Raw genomic sequence first — 19,206 nt, 5'->3', positions numbered from 1 at the left:
AGAATGCTTTTTGTGGCATTGTTTGCCATAGAAGAGACTAGAAACTACTCAAGAGTACGGCAACTAGGAGACTGGTTGAATCAAATCTAACACATTCATATATGGAATATTATGCAGCTGTCAAAAAGAACGAGGAGGATTTCTACATTCTGCTAGGAGAAATCTCTATAATATTGTGTTAAGCGAGAACAAGGCAAAGTGTAGAACAGGAAACTCCATCTTTTGTATAAGAATTCAAGATATAAGAGTATTTATTCATACGTGCATAACAAACTAATAGAAACAGAAAGTCAACAATCACTTAGAATGGGCAAGGGGGGAAGGTGGTGGATGGGGACAGAGGAGAACAACACTTCTCAGTGTACCTTTTTGCATGGTTTTGATTTTTGAGCCACATTCAAAAAAATTTTTTTTGAAGAGAAAATAAACTCAGGAAGATCCAGGGAAACACAAGAATGCTGTATCCAGCAACATACACAAGGCTTCTGCCCTACTAGATGTGGTTCTGTGGGGTGGTAGCATGAGGGGGAATCTGGCCCATTGGGAAGATGGGGCAGGGTCTATGGGACCAGTGGTCACAGGGCCAGCAGCCAGGCACCAAGCCACTTAGAACAGTCCGATCATTAGCCCAGTTTATCTTGGTCCCACGCATGGCCTGATTCCACTCATTGTCTTGGCTCTCGATGGTTGCTCCAGGGGTCATGGAATCACTTTGGGAAAAGAAGTAATAGGTTATCCAGACCAGCTTCCACTCCCTGTAACCCCGCCCCGTGACGGTCTCGCGGGAACATTAGCAAGTGTTTCCAGCACTGTTCTTTGAAAGGACTTTCTATAATTACCCTTTCTCTTTCAGGAAGACAGTTCCATTGCACCTAATCTAAATTTGGGTTTCCTGATTCCATTACATTTCTTATGAAAATAGTTGGGAGAATGCAAATAATTCTGGCCTTCGCTGATGTTTCAAGGAGGCAAAGATTCACAATGACTCCTCTAACCAGGGCTTATTTGAACCTGGATGCGTCCCTTCAAGCACTTCCCCGGGTAAACTCAGAGACGCAGAACAGAGGGGTTGCCACGCTGCTTGCTCCAGCATCCTGATCTTTCTGGGCAATGTGACCAGAGAATCACTCGTTCTGGAGTCTTCCTTCAGCTTCGACCTCAGCATCACCTTTCAATAGACCACATCCTCTATTATTCATTGGAGGACACCCCACTAGAGTTGACAAAATGTACAGCTCTCCGAGGGCCGGGAAGCAGATGAACCAGGGGCCGGATAGAAGTGCCATCAGCCTGGACTCAAACTGTGCAGCCGAGAGAAGAGGAACTTCAAAGGACAGCCATCCCGATCCTCTGCTGTCTATGTGCCAGTGGTTTGAGGGGAATCATGAATAACGTACTTACATTCCCTGTGGAAATCTGGAGGCAGTTGGTTTAGGTGATTTGAGTGTGGCAGGCAGAGAAAGGCCAGGAGGATTACTTTTATGGATGGTCCCTCAGAACATATGACTGGAGGAATGGAGGTTCTTCCCTCAGCAATTGGATATGAGACCGCGAGAATAAGCAGGGAAGGTCAAGGAAAATACACACAGAAGCCAGGTGTATGAGGCCCTCTGGCTCCTCACTACTCAAACCAGCAGCATCGGCGTGACCAGGGAGCTTGTTAGAAACACAGAGTTTCGAGCCCTATTCGGGTACTCAGATCTGCTGACCAGAATCTGCATTTAACAAGATCCCCAGGTGATCTGCAGGCACACTGAAGCTTGAGAAGTGCTGCTCTAAGCTGCCTTGAGCTCCCCTTTAAGCCACTCTTTTCTCGTACTGGTGGCACCTCTTGGGCTTGGAGTCTGAATCCGCTCAACAGGTGTGCATCCCTGCAAGGGACTCACCGAGGCAACGGCATGGGGTAAACCTCTCTTCCGTTGCTGTCCTGTCCACTCAGTTGGCCCAAAGCAGAAACACCAGAAGTTTACATAAAGCAAACATCTTTATTTTAAAAATCAAGGACCATTTCAGAAGCACTTCCTAAAACAGGAGAGGAAAAGTTGGAACTCTCAGCCCCCTGAATTGCACCCCTCTCAAGATTCCTCCTCGACGATTCGATCCACCTCCCAGGACATGGGGGGCAGGGGGGTGCTCCCCTCACCCACAGGGAGCGTCTCACTCGTCACATCAGCCTCCCTTCACCCTTGCAGTGAGCCAGGTCTGTGACAGTCTTCCTAAAGTTGTGTTTCAGCTGACCAGTGAGTGAGGCTGGTGACTCTAGGGCCCCATGTTGGTGGTGGAGATGGCAATTCCCGATCCAATTGGCGGCTCTACTTTCATACCAATGTGAGCTGCAAGCAGACGGGTCCTCTAGCTAGGAGACTTATTAAAATAGCCAGGTTGAGAACCAACAGCCTAGTCCAGGGCCTCTCTAACATGTGCACGATGCAGCCAGGGTCTTGTTCGGATGCAGTGTCCTGGAAGGTGGCTCAGAAGCACACATCACTCAACTCTACTCGCCCAGCTTGACCAGCCAGCCACCTGCAGGACTCCAAGGTAAACAGAGAGTGACACGGAATAAAAGGAAAACAGATGAATTACTTTCAAAATCCAATGCTGTGATCTTAATGAATCATGACTGTGGCTGTAACTAACAGAGCAGTTACGTAAAGCATGGAAATGGTCTTTTAGCAAAAACCATGAGGGTAAGAGGGCACATTCTATAGTTGGTTGTGCTTCCAGCAGCTTTAAAACTATGGAATGGGAAGGCATGCTCCGGCAACATAAAAACACTCCAAACCAGCTGGATTTCTGCTAGAATTAAGAAAGACTGTTCACGTTTCCTCCCTGAGTTCATGACTCCAGCTAACTCACCTGTCTTTGCCCAGTCCTGGTTTTCATTCCCTCTTCACGACTCTCGTCTAGTGCATTTGCTACTCAGCTAAGTGATCTTATATTTGGACATCCATTAATTGACCTTGACATCGCCCCAAGCTCTGCCCTCCACGCTCCACTTTTTCATTCAATATTTACCTTCTGCATCTTTGGTGCTTACCCAGGTTTTGGTCTTGGAATATCTGGACATATCTAGAGAAAGCCCTATGCAAAAACAGGTGCTGTAGGTAAAAACTGCAGCCATTAGGCAAAGGTCAGATTTGCCTCTTGTGCTCTGTGTGGAACTGGAGATGAATCAAAGTTGGCTTTTTCAGCAATTTCTGTATATTTAACAATGTTGCTACCTAGTGATTTCCTGACCACGAGGAAGCTGAGTAACCAACTCAGACCATGGCAGCCTGGTAAGCCTGTGGAGGGTGTTCTCCGTCTAGATCCTAAGTATCTGACCTGATGGGGTGCCCTGATTTAGGGCTGAATTTACTTCCCTTTGTGAGGCTAATCATCCCCCAACCAGAGGACCCAAGACTGAGCTCCCTTCCCATGTGGCTCTTTCCAGTACATTTCTAAGGCTCACTCTCTCATCGGCCCCTCCTCCTACAGACATCTTCCACCTCCTTCTCATCTGAGCAATGATTTTTAAACCCTGGCTACATCAGAATGATAAGGGAAACATTTAAAATATAATATATGTCGGATCTTCTTCAGGAGATTCTGATTCAGTAGGTCTCAGGTGGGGCCAGAACTCAACATTTTCTAAAGTTCTTTCCAAATTTTCTAAACCTGAGTAACCAGGTTTGGGAACCACGCTGCCAAAGAATCTAAGTCAGGGGCGTGAGGTCACTCTCTGGTCTCACTCAATCTGGGTAACACTGTCCAGTGGCCGTAGGGGTCAGTTTGTTTGCTCTCTGAGCATCACTACTCTCCAGACTGTTCTGATTCCCAGGTCTTAATGAACTCATTGGTTGCTCCAGATTCTCTGATCCCCATAATCCTTTCGATTCCCTGTTCTAGTTCACTGAGAAGATGCATTAATTTTGTTTCTGTGGTTGACGTGGGATAAAGTGACAGATGCACTCCTCAAATACCCTTGCGCTCCCGACATTTCTCAGGCTCCCGCCCCCACTATCCAAGGGATTGGAGCAGCAGAGACATGTGTAATTCTGGGCTGAGGCTGCTAAGGGCTGGTGTGACTTTACATGCCTCTTCTCCTCTGTGGCAGCAACCTTGGAAGCCACATATTGAGACGGCATCATCACAAGATGGAGGGAGCCTGCGTTGCAGAGTCATGGATGAAGACAAGTCCCTGCCAGGCCCCATCAGTCTCTAGGTGAGCAGTAAATCAACTCGTCATTGCTGATCCACAGAGATTTCAGGATTACTTTGTTATCACAGCATGGCCTACTCTGCCCAGGACTACACAGAAACAGTGACTTCTGGGTATAGGGCTGCCAAGGGCACTGAACCCAAGCCATCAAAACCCACTTCCCCAATTTATTGTTCTCTTTCCCTTCCAAATAGCACATACGCCCATTTGCCACCAGGGAGGACATATCAGGCCAGTTACATGGGATGAAATAGCTGTGCTGAATAGGGAAAAAACGGAGCTCTCAATTAAAACATGAATGCCATTTCAGGAAAGTCATTTTCAATCATTTTTAATTCCTTTAGTGTTTCCCTTAGCTCTTGTACATTCTCTACCAAAGGCGGGAAACGGAAATGCATGCAACAGACAGACATAAAGCAACGGCCCATGCTGGGGCCTCACACAAGGAGCAGAAGAGCTAGAAGGGGCTTGACCACCTAAAGGTATTCAAAGAAAATAACAGCTCTGGCTAAATAAGAGGCGGCAGCCTCTATGGCTGGAAGCTGCGGATACCCATTGCAACTCTGGTCAGTCTAAGAGTCATTTCTGAAATGTTAGTAGACGCGTGACAAATACTATGCAGCTATGAACAGTGTGATGCAGAAGAATAGGAACTGGCAGAAAAAAGCAATATATATATTATATATGTTATATTAATTATACAATTATATTATATTGCTATAATATATATATTGCTTTTTTCTGCCAGTTACTATATATATATATATGCCAGTTACATACATATATGTTTAAGATTATAAAACAGTTACAGTATAATACAATTTTGTAAAATAAAACGTATAGAAAAAAACTAGAAGTAGGGTGCATGTACCTAATTAACAGAGTTAACTACCCACCCCTAGGTAACAGAATGGATGTCTCTGGGTTGTAGGATTATGAGTGATTCTTATTGACTCCTTTTTATTTTTGTTTTTTCCATCTCTTCTAAAGTAAACACGTATTGTTTTAGTTATCAGGAAAAAATGTTCCCTTAAAAATTCATATTTAGGAATAAAGGACAAATATATAAATATATTAACTATGTGATTTTCCTGATATTTTATTCGGACTATATAATTTATATTATGATGTTCTGTGTGTGGTATGTTTGCAGTCTAGCAATGTTTGTGCTAAATTATATAAAACCTAACTGGAACTGCCATTCATCCACAAACGCCAGTTCTGTGGAAACATACACAGCTATTATTTTTTATATGTTTCAGAAAGAAATTTTGCCCATTTTAATGATTACCATAACTATCTCGCAACAGAGAACAAATTGCAACTTAAAAACATACCAGCATGGGAGCAAGTTGTAACAGAAAATGAAAAATATCGTGTAATTACAGCGACCAGAAGAATGTAAATAATTCAGAAGAGGTTTGGTTCTCTCATTTTTGTCCTACTGTTTGTTCGTTGGCACGGCCTGGCATGGGCGAGTCCACAGCTAGCCGGAGGTGGGTTCGTTAAGCTCTAATCTGATTAGGGCTTTCTGTTTCTTTGTTCTCTGTGTCCTCAGGTGACAGTTCTGGCTGGACATTATAAACATTTGCCCCACGTCAGGTACAGTAACCTACTTTGCCTGTGTATTACATAATAAGAGCACAATTCTCAGGTTCCGATCCTGAAGAGGCAGCTCTAATTAACAGAGTTCCGTGTCTGTCCAAATAATCTTCAGCGTCTGAATTTTACTTATAACATACACATGCACCAAAGAACTATATGCGCATTTAGGGCTTGACAGCCAGATGTGTATAACTTCCCAGGGCCATTACCAGTTGAATAGAAGTTGCTTTTTTAAAATGACATAAAAGCTTTCCTAAATGCTATTTACCTAAATAAATTAAAGGTTGATTTAATGTAATCTGGAGTCAGATAGCAAGATGGGTGAAAAACGTGGTAAGAAAGGGCACTTGTCAGAAAAGGGACGCAGCCTAAGGTCAGTGAGTCAAGGAGCAGCACATAAGCATCCGGAAAGGCTTCACTTTAGAGATGAAGTACAGTCAGGACCCAGCAAAATCTTCAGTATTGAAAAGCAACCATGAGACCTCTTGCTATGCTGGTGGGCAGAAAAGATTGCGAGGGACGAAAGTGGCCACAAACTAGATGCTGTCACAACAGCCACTGCAGGATTACCCTATAGGCACAAATAAATAAACATCAGGAGATTTCCACTTAATGAATTCACCCACAATTTTGTAATCAAGAAATCAACTAGTATAAAAAGTTGTTCTGCTATCAGCATTCTTATAAATTTTACATTATTTCAGAAAACAAAGTTGCATTTTTATTTATGTGTTTAGGAACTTAAGGGCTTTAAAAGTCTTGTTCTGGTCCTGGCAACAATTCAGGTGAATAGAGAATGAAAATTAACAGACATGTCAGGGCTGGTTCCCAGACTCCTGCAGGTTGTAGATGAGACATGGGTCCCAACAGAGGAGGGTAGGCTCAAGTTCTGGACAGTTCTAGAATGGTGGCCGTGTGCTCTCTTCAGCCCAGCACAGGAGCAGTCTGCGCATCTTCCCTGACAGCACATCTTCATCTGGACGTGCAGCCCTCAGCTCCTGGTGCAGCAGCTGGTTTAATGGAGACCTGGGTCACACTAGGAGGCGTTTTAATTGCAACTGGTTTTTCAACAGTTACGCTGTCGAAGGCGTTTATTTCCTTAAGTGCTATCTCAGAAGCTGAATATGAAAAACCTGTGCCAAACTGGCTGTCAACCTATGAATGATGGGCAGCAGCAAACGATCAAAATAGACACGATGACACACTCTAAAATCTGATCTACAGAAGATCTTCTCAAGTCTGTAATGACACCAGCATGAACCGTCCTTGACTGAAAGGAGCCAATAAACTTTATTTTGAAATCTACAGAAATGCACCTGTGTTTCCCATCACTGTAACGTGACTCCAGCTTCTAAGTTTACAATACAGTGAAAGAAACAGAACATTCATTTCCATCTTAGGCTTCAGACCACTGGGGACTTTAGGAGGGATCAAAGAAACCCTTCGAGTCTCTATTTTTTTAGTTTTTGGTGCTTAACACGCACTCTTAACATTAACAAGCTTAGTTCCATGAGGCACCCTTCTGGGCCAAAAGATAAGACTTTCTTTCTCTCAAATCACATTTTCTCAAATATTTTTCAAAGCTGAGGTATAAGCCTTTTAATAGAATTATGCAAATTTTGCCCTAACTCCAAATGTTTTCGGAACTAAATACCATTTTGAAGAGGTGCTGGATTTGCAATGTCCACATCAGGAAAGGAAAGCTGGGAACTGCAGGCAACATGGGGGATGAGGACGACGATGCCCAAACTTGGGTTTTATTTGTCCCCAGGGTTATTTTGTGCAAACTTAAAGCAGCCTCTGCTTCTCAAAGGTTAAACTCACTGGGACAAAAATGCTGACCGGTCATCAGGGGATTATCTTCCTGGCAGAAGGAGGCCCAGCTCGAATGCACCTCGTTCCTGATTTGAACCATGTGAATGATGGGATAAAAACATCTAAGGCTCAAGCCAGAGCAATGAACAGCAAGGCAAAGAAACTTGCTTGCTCCTAAAAGGGAGATGAAGAGGATGATTGAAAACAAGCCACGGCTCAGTGGGAAATAATTTTCTATTTCCTTGTTTTTCTCTTAAAATAATGGAAGACACTTTTCTTTAAATGAGACCCAGGAAGAGACGGCTGTGAACGATTTCTTCCAGTGTGACCCACTCTTAGCACCTGAGACTGTGGGTAGAGTTCCCTCGTTTCACGGAAGATTAGTCTATTCACTATGGAGGGTCTATCACAGAGAGGCACTACTCGTCTGCTTCTGCACGTCTTGGGCCTTCTGCACATGGGTTAAACATAATCACGTATTTGCAATAGCCACAGGCCCTGCCTTATTAAAGTAACTCATTAGAACTAAACGGCTGACGAATGCAGTGGACTTTTTTGGACTCAGATCATTTAGCAACAAGAAAACAGTGTTTATGTTTAAAGCAGAGCCTGCTTTGCACTATGTCTAAGAGTCACAGAGTCGGGGCCCTGCCAACAGCCCAGCCGCCTGGAGCTCCCCCTGCCCTCTGAGCTGGCCCTTCCCCCGGGCTGTCCCCTCTTTGAGGTGAAGGGCTCTCCCCCTCACAGTGGCACTGGCAGGTGCAGTGTCTGGCACAGCAAGCTCAGGACAGAGAAGGGCACCACAGAAGCACAGCCCACAGGGACCTCGGCCAAGTTATGATTCTGACTGCAGGTTACCTTTCTGAAGGTCACAAGCGACAGATGACATTTATTGCCAGCACACCATCTCCTAAGAAGAGGCCTCAACTAAAAATCCAACTGCAATCAACTTTCAAAAATTCACTTTTATATTTAAAAACACACGTGAGACACGTGACACATGCGATGACGACAAAAACCCCCAACAGCAGCCTTCCCTCCCCAGCCTCACACCTGTCTACTGTGGCACTGTCCCTGGGCTGTGCCCTTCCAACAGCTGGCATCTGCAGTTGGGTGGCCATTGCACGCCCAGAGGCTTCCCGCACCAGCCGTCTACACCACGTGCACACGCAGCTGGCAGCACTGCCCGGGGGCTCAATCCCGCACTCTGGCAGTTTCAAATATGTAACCTGGAGTTCAAAATCAAGTTCCTGTGCGTCCGGTACCTCTATGTGCTCCCGGCCACGGAGGGCTTGACTGTCATTCTCCCTGCTGCCATGTCACTTCTCTTGCAGGATGCTTGATATTTATGTGCCTTTGGAACTGGCGGCTGTAGGTCCGCAGAAGTGGGGGTGTCTTCCTCATTGATTCGCCCTTGTTGGCGTTCAGCTGTGATGAGAAGCCAGCTCTGCACAGCTGCTGCACGATGTCTTTGCTTCTGGGACTGCTTCTAACAGCACTGTGCCGTGGAATAACAATATTACAAAAATGGAATCCGCTTCACAGTTTAGCACCAAGCCGATGGTGTTATTAAAAATTGCTGAAGGCTGCAATTTGTAGGTAATTAGTTAGTCCATGTGAGGTTGAACCTTAGCATTTTTTCCCCCTAGATAAAGTTTCTATGTAAGCAGAAAGACAAATATGAAAAATTAAATCAAATGAAAAACACACCTACCAAATGAATTGTGTGGGGAATAGCAACATGCTCTCTGCTGCTGATACATTTCTGAAACATCGTGGCTCCCCGTTGTGGTCTGCAAGGATGTCAGGTGTAGGTGTTGGTGGGGTTTTTTTTGTTTTACCCCCCCCCCACACACACACACTCCCGCACCCTCGCCAACTAATAAGGACTTCATAGGCACAGATAAATTGCATGTTCTTTTCCAAGAAATTTCTGCAACAGGATTTTCAGATGGAATCGTATTACAACTCTAAATATGAATAACACAGCCGAGGAAAAAACAGAATGTTGTTTTGGCTGGCCCACACAGGTATTAGTTTGTCATCTTGAAGCTAACTAAATATCCATAGACTCTGGGTGAAATCCAGAGGACAGCTGTAATGCTCTATCTGGTTCAAACTGGTTTAGTTGCCTGAGTCAGGAGTGCTAAATGGGGACAGAAAATGACTCTCCTGATTGGCTGCTTTTCTAAGCATCGTTACATAGGGCACAGTTGTGAAAGAAGGTCAGAAACCACAAGGAGAGAGGATTGTGCCTTAGGGAAAGGAGAGAGGAACCAGAACGACAAATGTTGACTATACTGTGAAGCGACCATAAATGTGTGTGGTTCAGTGAATGGTTTCCAAGTTTAGCTGTTTCCAGAATTCTAAAATTCATCACAGTAGATTCAGAGTAAACCATTTTCTATTGTTCTTATCATTGCCTCATGTGCCGTTCATGTTAGAAATATTAAACATGTGCTTTTTCTTTATGTTCCGCTTCCCCTGCTGTAATCTAAGTGGCTAAAAACCTTGGTTTACTTTGTTTACTCCTCTAGCCTAGATCTAGACCAGTGCCAGGCACACAGCTGTTGCTCAATAAATGCACGTTGAGTAAACACTGATTAATCTCTTTTAGTTCTCTCTTCCGTGAAGCTGATTGATGATATGCCTATTGCCCCGGAAATAGTATTATTCCACAGTCACTGACAACCAAAGGCAAAATCTCTACCCTTCTATTTCAATGCACAGTACAAACTGCTAATGTCTTAAGAATTTTGACATTATTGCTTGAGAAGAGTTGAGGCCTGGTTGGTTATCAATTTAACTGCTTTCGAGATAGTTCGTTTTTTGAGCGGAGGCCAGAAATAACACTGGGCTCGAACTCTTTCCAAAGTTCTCTTTTGAACCCACCGAGCAATTGAAGAAAGCTGAGAAAACGCGACTTCACAGCGCCCTCGGGAAAGTGAAGTCCTAGTCTGCACATGAATGCCGTGACATAAGCACTCGGATGGGCTCCTAACAGAATGTTCATAAAGCTTGTCACTGCTGCAAAGAAACGAAGAACAAATGTTCTCCGACAACTTGCAAACTTCAGCCAGTCCGTTCCAGGTTCTGGAACTAGTGGGCCTAAGGCTCTGCGAGTGTGCTTGTTACAGACGACAGATTTCCAGGCCCCGCCCTGGAGCTTCTGAGTCAGCAGGTAAAAGCGGGTGCAGAAATCAGAAATGCCTATAATCATGCCATGTGATTTGTGTGCTAGTTGTTTATGGATTTCACTTTGAGAAAAGTAAAACATAAAAAGAACCCTGATTTGCGGAAGACCCTGTAAGGCCTTTGTTTCCTTTGGGTTCAACTCTTACGTTAGATTGTAACTCAGGTCTCTGGCTGCCACACAAACGCTGACATGTTTGTTATATGAAAAGTAACATGGCCAAGAGACTATAAGAACATGCCGACACAGTTCTAAAAATGTTTCTCTTTTCTATTCTTCAATAGACTGAGGCTTCTGTTTAGGTTGATGTTGCCAATGTTGGCAAAAGTCAATCGCAGGGAAAAAAAATCAATAAAAATATTCATTCTTCATTTGGCAAACCACAAAATATTCTCTCACATATTATCTAATCTGATTCTCCGAGTGACTCTGTAAGGCAGACAGGACAGGTGTGTGTTAATCTAATTTTGAGCAAACCAAGATCCAAAGAGGTTCCCACCGGCCCAATGCCAGAGAAGTAGAAATAAATGGCAGAGTGGCCATCTTCCTGGACTGCTCATGCCTAGTTTGATGTTTGCTAACTGCCCTCCATGGTCCTCTATCTATACCAAAGCATATTTCCTCTTTGCCTTTCTTCCCTGATTCTCCTGTGTCTAGGAACATTGCATGGGGAGCTCTTAGCACAGTGCCTGCCTCATAGTAACCAGGAGGATGAGAAGGCAGCTTGGCTATTATGTTGTACTTAGGATTAAATGAGATAATGTGCATGAAAAGTGCTTTGTAAGTCATACAACAGTATACATATCTATGCATATGTTATTACATGCATATATGCACGTATTATTACCATTGCTTGTCTTTTCCTAGGCATTAAGATTTCAAAAGGAAAACTCTTGAAATTTATTCAGAGTGTCTGAGAAAAAAAGATAGTGACCAATAACAAAGTTAGTGATAAATTATAAGAGAAAAAATGGAGGAAAGACTATTTGCAGAAAATAAATACTTTAGAGTAAGAAACTAATTAGCAGATGCTGAACTTGGAGTAACTGCTCAGATGTGGTTGAAGTTGAATTGTGGGAGGAGATAAGTGACTTGTATCCACACATCTCCAGATGGTGCATAGGTACATTTACATAAGCTTAGAATTTCTCATTTTATTTTCTCAGAAAATTTCTCATAGTCGAATCTGAGTCTACCTGAGATGTCGGGAGCTTCAGAGGAAGCACACAGGTTGGCACCGGTGCCGTGAAGGACCCTGACTTGACCAGGTCTGAAAGCATCTTTATATCCTGAAAGCAAGGAGGCATTTTCCAGCAGGATCAGCTGCCTTCTTACAGCCGGAGAAGGGAATGCAAGGCAGACTGCCTCACCGCCTTGTTATTTGTGTCTCTTAATATTTCCTGCTCTCTGCACTTCGTCTCTTTGCCCATAATTCCGTACTGCTAGTTATAATCAGATTCTACTTTGGAAATGCCAGACTGGAGCAGGAAGAGTGCCGTCAGTCCAGCAGCTGCCACTCTGGGCTCTTCTGCTGTGTCACAGTGTGAGCTGTGCCTTAGAAAATAAGTCGCATTACCAGAATCCTTTCCATCAAATGGACATGGCCTAATATTGATGTAAATAAGTGGTGTGATTACTTGATCTAGCCAATTGCTCTGAATAGGAATGAGATAAGTGTCAGCTTACTGAAGGTGCACGTCAGAGGGTGCATCTGGATGACTTTCTTCAAGGTCTGAGGGGCTTGAAGGACATTTTTCTCATCTAGTTGAGTCTGAAAATGAGAAAACAAACAGAAGAAAGCTTATCATTGCTGATAGATTCGCAAATGGCATGCATCTTGCAACAAGTTCAGATTGTTATTCTGACCCTCCACATGTTTGCGGTCTGGATTGGATCCAACTTAAACCAGAATCTGGATCAGATAATGCCTGGTGGGTTCACTCAACTTGTTGAAGCATCAACTGTCAACACTTCAATCCCAACTAGAAAGCCCACTCAAGAAATTCATGAATCTTAGCCCCCTCTAGAAGCTCATAAATCTCCTTTGAATCCCATTAGACAACACTCACCTGACATCACATACCTGAAGGGGGCATGCAAACTGTATTTGAGAAACAAAATTCAACTTGCTACTCTAGGAGTTCCCGCTTCACTTCTATAAGGGAAATTTAGAAATTGCTTTGGAATGGGTGCTTTCCCATCTTCTTGAGTCTTGTGAGAAGCTTGAAAGCAAAAAACATTTTTCTGTGACGTCTCTCCCCAAATGGAGATAGGGAGAAATAACTTGAAGATGTTCAGAGGACACAAGAAACTTAGCCACTCCCAGGCCCACTAATCTGATCTTTTGAACCAGAAAGAAAGAAAAATATTTCAAATTCTTTACAGACATACAGAACTTCAAGATGAAGCAGCCTTCGAGTCTCTCCCCTCCATTCCTTTGCTCCCACATCTGAATAACCTTTAGAATGATAAGCATCTGCCACCATAAGAGCTCTATTTACTGAGCATCTGCTGTATCTCAGACCCTGGACCAGGAGCTCCACAAACCTTATCTCATTCGGAGCGTTTGATCCCTAGAGGTATTGTTTACCCACCTTGCAAATAATTACATGAGGATCACGAAAGGTAGATAACTCGCCTAAGACAAGAGGAGCCAGACAGAAAAATCTGCAGTCAGGTCTGTCTCACTCCAGGACCGTGCACCGGGCTTGTGTCTCCCTGTCTCAACAGGTGGGACTAGTCGTACGAAGATATCGAACTTCTCTTTGATCCAGACTCTCTACTTACTAGTTGTTTGACCGTGTGCAAGTCATTTAACTTCCTAAAAGGTCAGTTTCTTCGACTGAAAAGTGGGAATGATAGTTCCTGTTCCTTGCATTGTAGAGGATTGTTGAAGAAATGACATAAGTAATATAGGGTGTTTTTGTAAGCGCTAAAATGCTTTCAAATCACAGGTGTGCATTATTTAGGGTTAGGTTTGACTGCACAACAGGAAAATCCAAAATGGCTGTGGCTTACATGAGAACACAATCTATTTCTCTCACGTGAAAGCTGAGCCGAGGTGGGCAGTCCAGGGAAAGACGGCAGATTCCCAGCGTCCGGCTCCCCCAGTCCTTCAGTGTTGCTGCTCTTTCTTGGTGTGCTCCTCGTGGTACCAGGCGGCGCCCCCATGTTGACTATGGTCACTGAAGAAGAAGAAGAAAGGCCAAAAGAAGGATGCACCTCCTCTCTCAAATATCCCTTCCCAGAAGTTGCACACAACATTTCTGTATTTTCCATTTTCCGTCATCTTAGGCCATCTGCTAATGCATATAGAGACATACAAATCATGCTCAGAAAATGGAATTACTAAGGCTCTAGATGCAATGTGTTATTTTTCCTCTGAGAGCATAAACTATGCTTTCAGAGTATTCCTTTTTTAAAAAAATAGTTGACTTTTGAATTCTTATTGCAAGGGAAGATTCATCCTAAGCTAACATCTGTTGCCAATCTTCCCACCAAAAGCCCCAGTGCGTAGTTGTATATAGTTGTAAGTTCTTCTGGGTCTTCTCTCTGAGCTGCCACCACAGCATGGCTACTGACAGACGTGACCAGGAACCGAACCCAGGACGCTGAAGCAGAGAGCGTCGAACTTTGCTAGGCCATCAGGGCTGGGTCTCAGAGTATTTCTAAGAGAAGAAACTCATCAGACATTATCCTTATTTCACAGGTTGTATAATGTGAAACATGGATTAGCCACAGGGCTTGTTTAAAGACACACAGTAGGTAGACGAAAAAAATATCAAGACATTTGATAATTGTACCTTCTACACAATTTTTGGCACAAAGCAGCTAGACAGAAGGTATTAAATTCACCCAATCGGCCAAATGTTAGCAGGAGAATAATCCAAACATCCTGAAGAATGACTTGAATTTGGCTGTGAGTAGACACAAATAAAAACAGTTTCTTTCCATCAAACCAGAACACTAAAACCAAAACCCAGAGCCTGAACAATCAGAGGCCGGAGAAGTAAAATTCTAGCTCCATGCTCCCTCACCTCTGTCTTGCATTTCATTTTCTGTATAACAACAACAGTAAAAAAATATGTAGCCCCTAATTATTGACTCTGGTACAAGCCCCTACTCCTTCCCAGAGATGACTGGCACCTTGACGGAGGACAGATGCTGCAGAATGCATCCTCACCATGTGAGATATAGCTGGGAAGAGCCTCAAGGGCGCACAGCTAGGACAGGGCTATAACAAGTTATTTCTAAAGTAAAGTGTATACGTTACAGGGTAGGGTAAAACACTGTGCATGGAATTGAGGCTGAAACACAAACTCCAAGATTATGACAGATGCCCAGGCTACATCTCTGGACAGCCAGGGGTCACTGTCACTCTCCTCTCATTGAGATGTCTTCAAGAGTGACTTGAATAACACCTACATGGCTTCCTCCCACAGGTCATTTAGGCCTCTACTTAAATGTCACCTCCTCAACATTGACTCCCCCAACTGCCCTCTCTGAAAAGCCAGGCACGCCCAACCACACCACTGTCTCTCCCTCACCTGCTTCAGTTTTCCTCTTGGCACTTATGACCACCTGACTCTTGCCACATATGTGCTTCTTTCTTTATTGGCTGTCCCCAAATAAGATGTGAGCTCCACAAGGGTAGGACTTTGACTTGTGGACTGCTATATCCCGACTTCTTAGAATAGGACCTTGCATATTTGTAGAATAAATTGAAAAATGAATATTGAGAATTTTAGACACTAGGATAGACCAGAGAAAATCATTGGTTTGAGCAGGTGATGCCGTAATACGCCCTCTAAATCATACCATAGACCTCTCTTACTGAGCTCACTGAAGGCTTCCGAGAGAACTTAGTAAATTTCATGGGACGTTTTTCATCTTCATTCAAGTGACGAATGTAGATAAAATCAGTCATTTCCTTCAAAGCTTCTGACGGATGTCCATTGAGGTTGCTGCCTTTGCATAGTTCCTTGAGTGACTGGGAATAACCTCCTTATAAACTCTCGGGACATAGACAATGCCACATGCGTCCATATTTGTTCATTCATTTCACTATTCAACACATGTTGGAGCCCTTACTATGAGCTGGGCAACGTTCTAGACCCTGAGACAGAGCAGGAATCAGTCCCTGTCCTCATGGGGCTTATATTCCAATGAGGAGAGAGACAGACACTAGTCAAATGAGCAAGCATATTCTGGAGGGTAAGAAATACTGTGGAAAAGAGTTGAGGGTCAGAGAGATCAGGAGCTGAGTGAGATGAAATGGAGAGGGCTGGGGAAATTCGGGAAGGACGTTGAAGAAATAAGGGGTTAAGGAATATGGAAATGCAGGGGAGTGTGTGTCTTAAAGGGAGTGGGCTCCAGGCAGGAGAACAGTCACGGACAGGCCCCGAGGTGGTGGGGTGCCTGGTGTGTGTGAGACCAGCAAGGACACTGTGGCGGGAGCTCCTGTACCCTGCAGTTGGGTTGTGTGGGATGTTGTAGGCCCGGGTGGGGATGGGGAGAGGGAAGTGTGTGTGTGGAGGGCAGGGAGTGAAGAAAGGAGCGGCTACTTGATAAGGTCAGAAGGACAACAAGGAGCCGGCCCTTGTGGACCACCATAGGATTCCACTTGATTCAGTGAGGTGGGGCCACCCGAGGACTCTGAGAGGAGTGACATAATCTGACTTACCTTTGGAAAGATGACTCTAGTAGCTGTGTTAACAATAAGCCATGGGGGCTCAGAGCACATGCAGAAAGACCAATTATGTCGCTGTTGAGAGACAGACAGAGAAAGAGTGAAGTCAAGGGTGATGCCAGGGTTCGGGGCCTGAGCAACTGGCAGGACCAAGCTGCCACATAGTGAAACGAAGAAATGGGAGGAGTTGGGGCTTGGGGAGGTTGGGATTTTAGGTGTCAGTCATAAACTGCAGAACTCATCTGGCCTACTGAAGCCGCAAAGGGACAGGGCAGGGTCCAGAGCCGCTGCAGGAGAACCAGGGCACGGGCTGGGAGGCGCACGGCCAGCACCACCGCTCGCTGCCCGGAGACGCCTTGACGGCCGCGGCCACCATGAGAGACAAGCCAAGTCCAGGCTGACACTGGACACTGGAAGCCCCGCCCCTGCTGCCAGAGGCTCCAGCTGTCGCTGTCACCCTTATCAGGAAAACTATAAATAAATAAAGTATTCCACCCGCTGCTGCGTCTCACTTCCCTCCGGAGACTGGGCGCCCGATGGGCAGCGCGCGGCCACAGGCTGCAGAGGGGCCTGGCGCACCGCCCTGGTTTCCAGCTGGGGATGTGAGGGCATCTGGCCCCCGGATTGCTCTTCCCCGGGGCTCGGCCACCGGTGAGCGTGGCGCACGTCCTGAGACAGCCCTGCGGTCACTGCTTTGCTCCTTGCTCAGTGCTCAGGGGACATTTTCTCTACTCCAGCCCCAGCCCAGGTCTCTTGTGGAGCATGCGCGCAGCCCTGGCCCGGACCCGGGCACGGCCCCGAAGCAGGGTGATGAGAACCGGAGCGCCATCCGAGAAACAGCTCCGTGAAAACATGGCGAGCGGTTTCAAACATGGGAGTAAAAAATTTCAAGAGATAAATTAATAACAGTCTTGAAGCACAAGAGCGGAATATACACCATGTAAAGGATAAATGGACAATTAAAATTGCTTATGTCAATATTGAAAAATTGGAAATTTGGGAAGCCATGGTCTAGCGTTCCTTAAGAATAGTCGCTATGGGACCGACCCTGTAGCTGAGTGGTTAAGTTCGTGTGCTGAGCTTCAGCGGCCCAGGGTTTCGCTAGTTCGGATCCTGGGCACAGACATGGCACCACTCAGCAGGCCATGTCCCACACAGCACAACCAGAAGGACCTACAACTAGAATATGCAACTATGTACTGGGGGGCTTTGGGGAGAAGAGAAAAAAAACAAGAAAGATTGGCAACAGATGTTAGCATAGGTGCCAATCTTAAAAAAAAAAAAGAAAAACCTGAAAAAAAGAATAATCATTATCACTAGATAATTACTAACAATTGACTGTTATCGTTTATTGAGAGGCTATGGATGCTGAATGCCTCTGTGCAAATGCTTGCTTTCAGCCTCCCATTTGACTCTCACAATGGCCCCATTGGGCAGGCCCAGGCCCAGAGAGCTTAAGTGCCTTGTCTAACTAGAAAATGATGGGATTCCAACGTCCTGAACTCTTAGCTACAAAGTTATATGCCCCAATTTAATTTCTAAGAAGATGTGACATCAAGTAAGGACCCGGAGATCCACAACACAGCAATCTGCCCCGAATAAACTCATTAAATGCATATTTTAAGTTTATTTTTCAACTATCGTTAAAATGGTCTGCTAGTCTTCATTGCTAGGAATTTATCTTTCATTATTTACAAAAATATGCCTCTATGTATAAAGACACTTATTGCAGTTTTCTTTGTAAGAGGAAAAAAACATGGAAATCTAAAGTCATTAGCTGGGAATTCCCTCAATAAATCGTGACATATCTACATAATAGAATACCACGAATTCTTTAAAAGCCTGGGGAGGTCTTTAAGGTACATTTTTAAGTTAAAAATATCTGGATAGAAAATAGTGGGTATAGTGTGATTCCATTTGTAAACTGATACACACAGATTTTTATGCTCACAGTGACATAAAGCATTTCTAGAAGGATTCTCAAACTATTGGGGGGGGGTGATTTGTCAAGGGTGAGGGGGTCAAAAGCCTTTCAGTTTATAGCTTTCTCCATGGCTTCAGTTTTCTACTTTCTGTAAAGATAACTTTTATACTTACTGAGAGTGAATGTTTTCAATACATTCTGTGTGTTTAAAATATTGTCGAGCCTTTTGAAGAAGCTATTTTATGCTTCACACACTTCATTTTAAAATTATGAAGGTGTAGAGAAGTCTATATTGTTTTGAGCTTCCTACCAAATGCTTTTATTAATCTTCATTGTTTTTTCAATATTTGTCCCTAAAGCAAATTGCATAGTGTTAATATGCAGACATTTGCTATAAATGGTCATAGTTTCTCTCTAAATAAGAACTACACAGAATTGTACACGTAAAATGGTTAAAATGGTAGATTTTATGTTATGGATATTTTACCAAAATTTTATAAAACACAGAATTTCATAACATGAAGCATGGGATGGAAATTTAATAATCATAGTCAAGACTTCTTTGGTAGCGCCCAGTGCCAGGCTCTGTGAAAAGCAGGTCGCCATTTATCTTTCTGAATCTTCATACCTCTGCAGCCTGGCAGCTGTCCTACCCGTTTTGCAGAGAACTTGGAAAGCAATGATTTGTCCGGAGGCATGCAGCTGGCCAGAGGCAATGCAGAGGGACCATGGAGATTCTGAGCGCAGACACAGGGACCCCTATATTAATACATTACTCC

At 44.3% G+C, this 19,206-nt stretch overlaps 1 long non-coding RNA gene across 1 annotated transcript; it reads right to left on the bottom strand.

Annotated features, from left to right (window-relative positions):
• Positions 1–2,529: 2,529 nt before the first annotated feature.
• On the bottom strand, positions 2,530–17,571 carry LOC123279595 (uncharacterized). Its single transcript, XR_006517752.2, has 4 exons — positions 16,498–17,571; positions 12,501–13,999; positions 9,336–9,414; positions 2,530–9,207 (listed from the first exon to the last, which is right to left on the bottom strand). It is a non-coding gene; the product is annotated as an uncharacterized lncRNA (long non-coding RNA).
• Between the last annotated feature and the right edge of the window lie 1,635 nt (positions 17,572–19,206).

This window comes from Equus asinus, chromosome 24 (assembly GCF_041296235.1).
Source record: "Equus asinus isolate D_3611 breed Donkey chromosome 24, EquAss-T2T_v2, whole genome shotgun sequence".
NCBI lineage: Eukaryota > Metazoa > Chordata > Mammalia > Perissodactyla > Equidae > Equus > Equus asinus.
The sequence above is the reverse complement of the archived record's forward strand: the minus strand, read 5'-3'. Positions and strand labels throughout refer to the sequence as shown.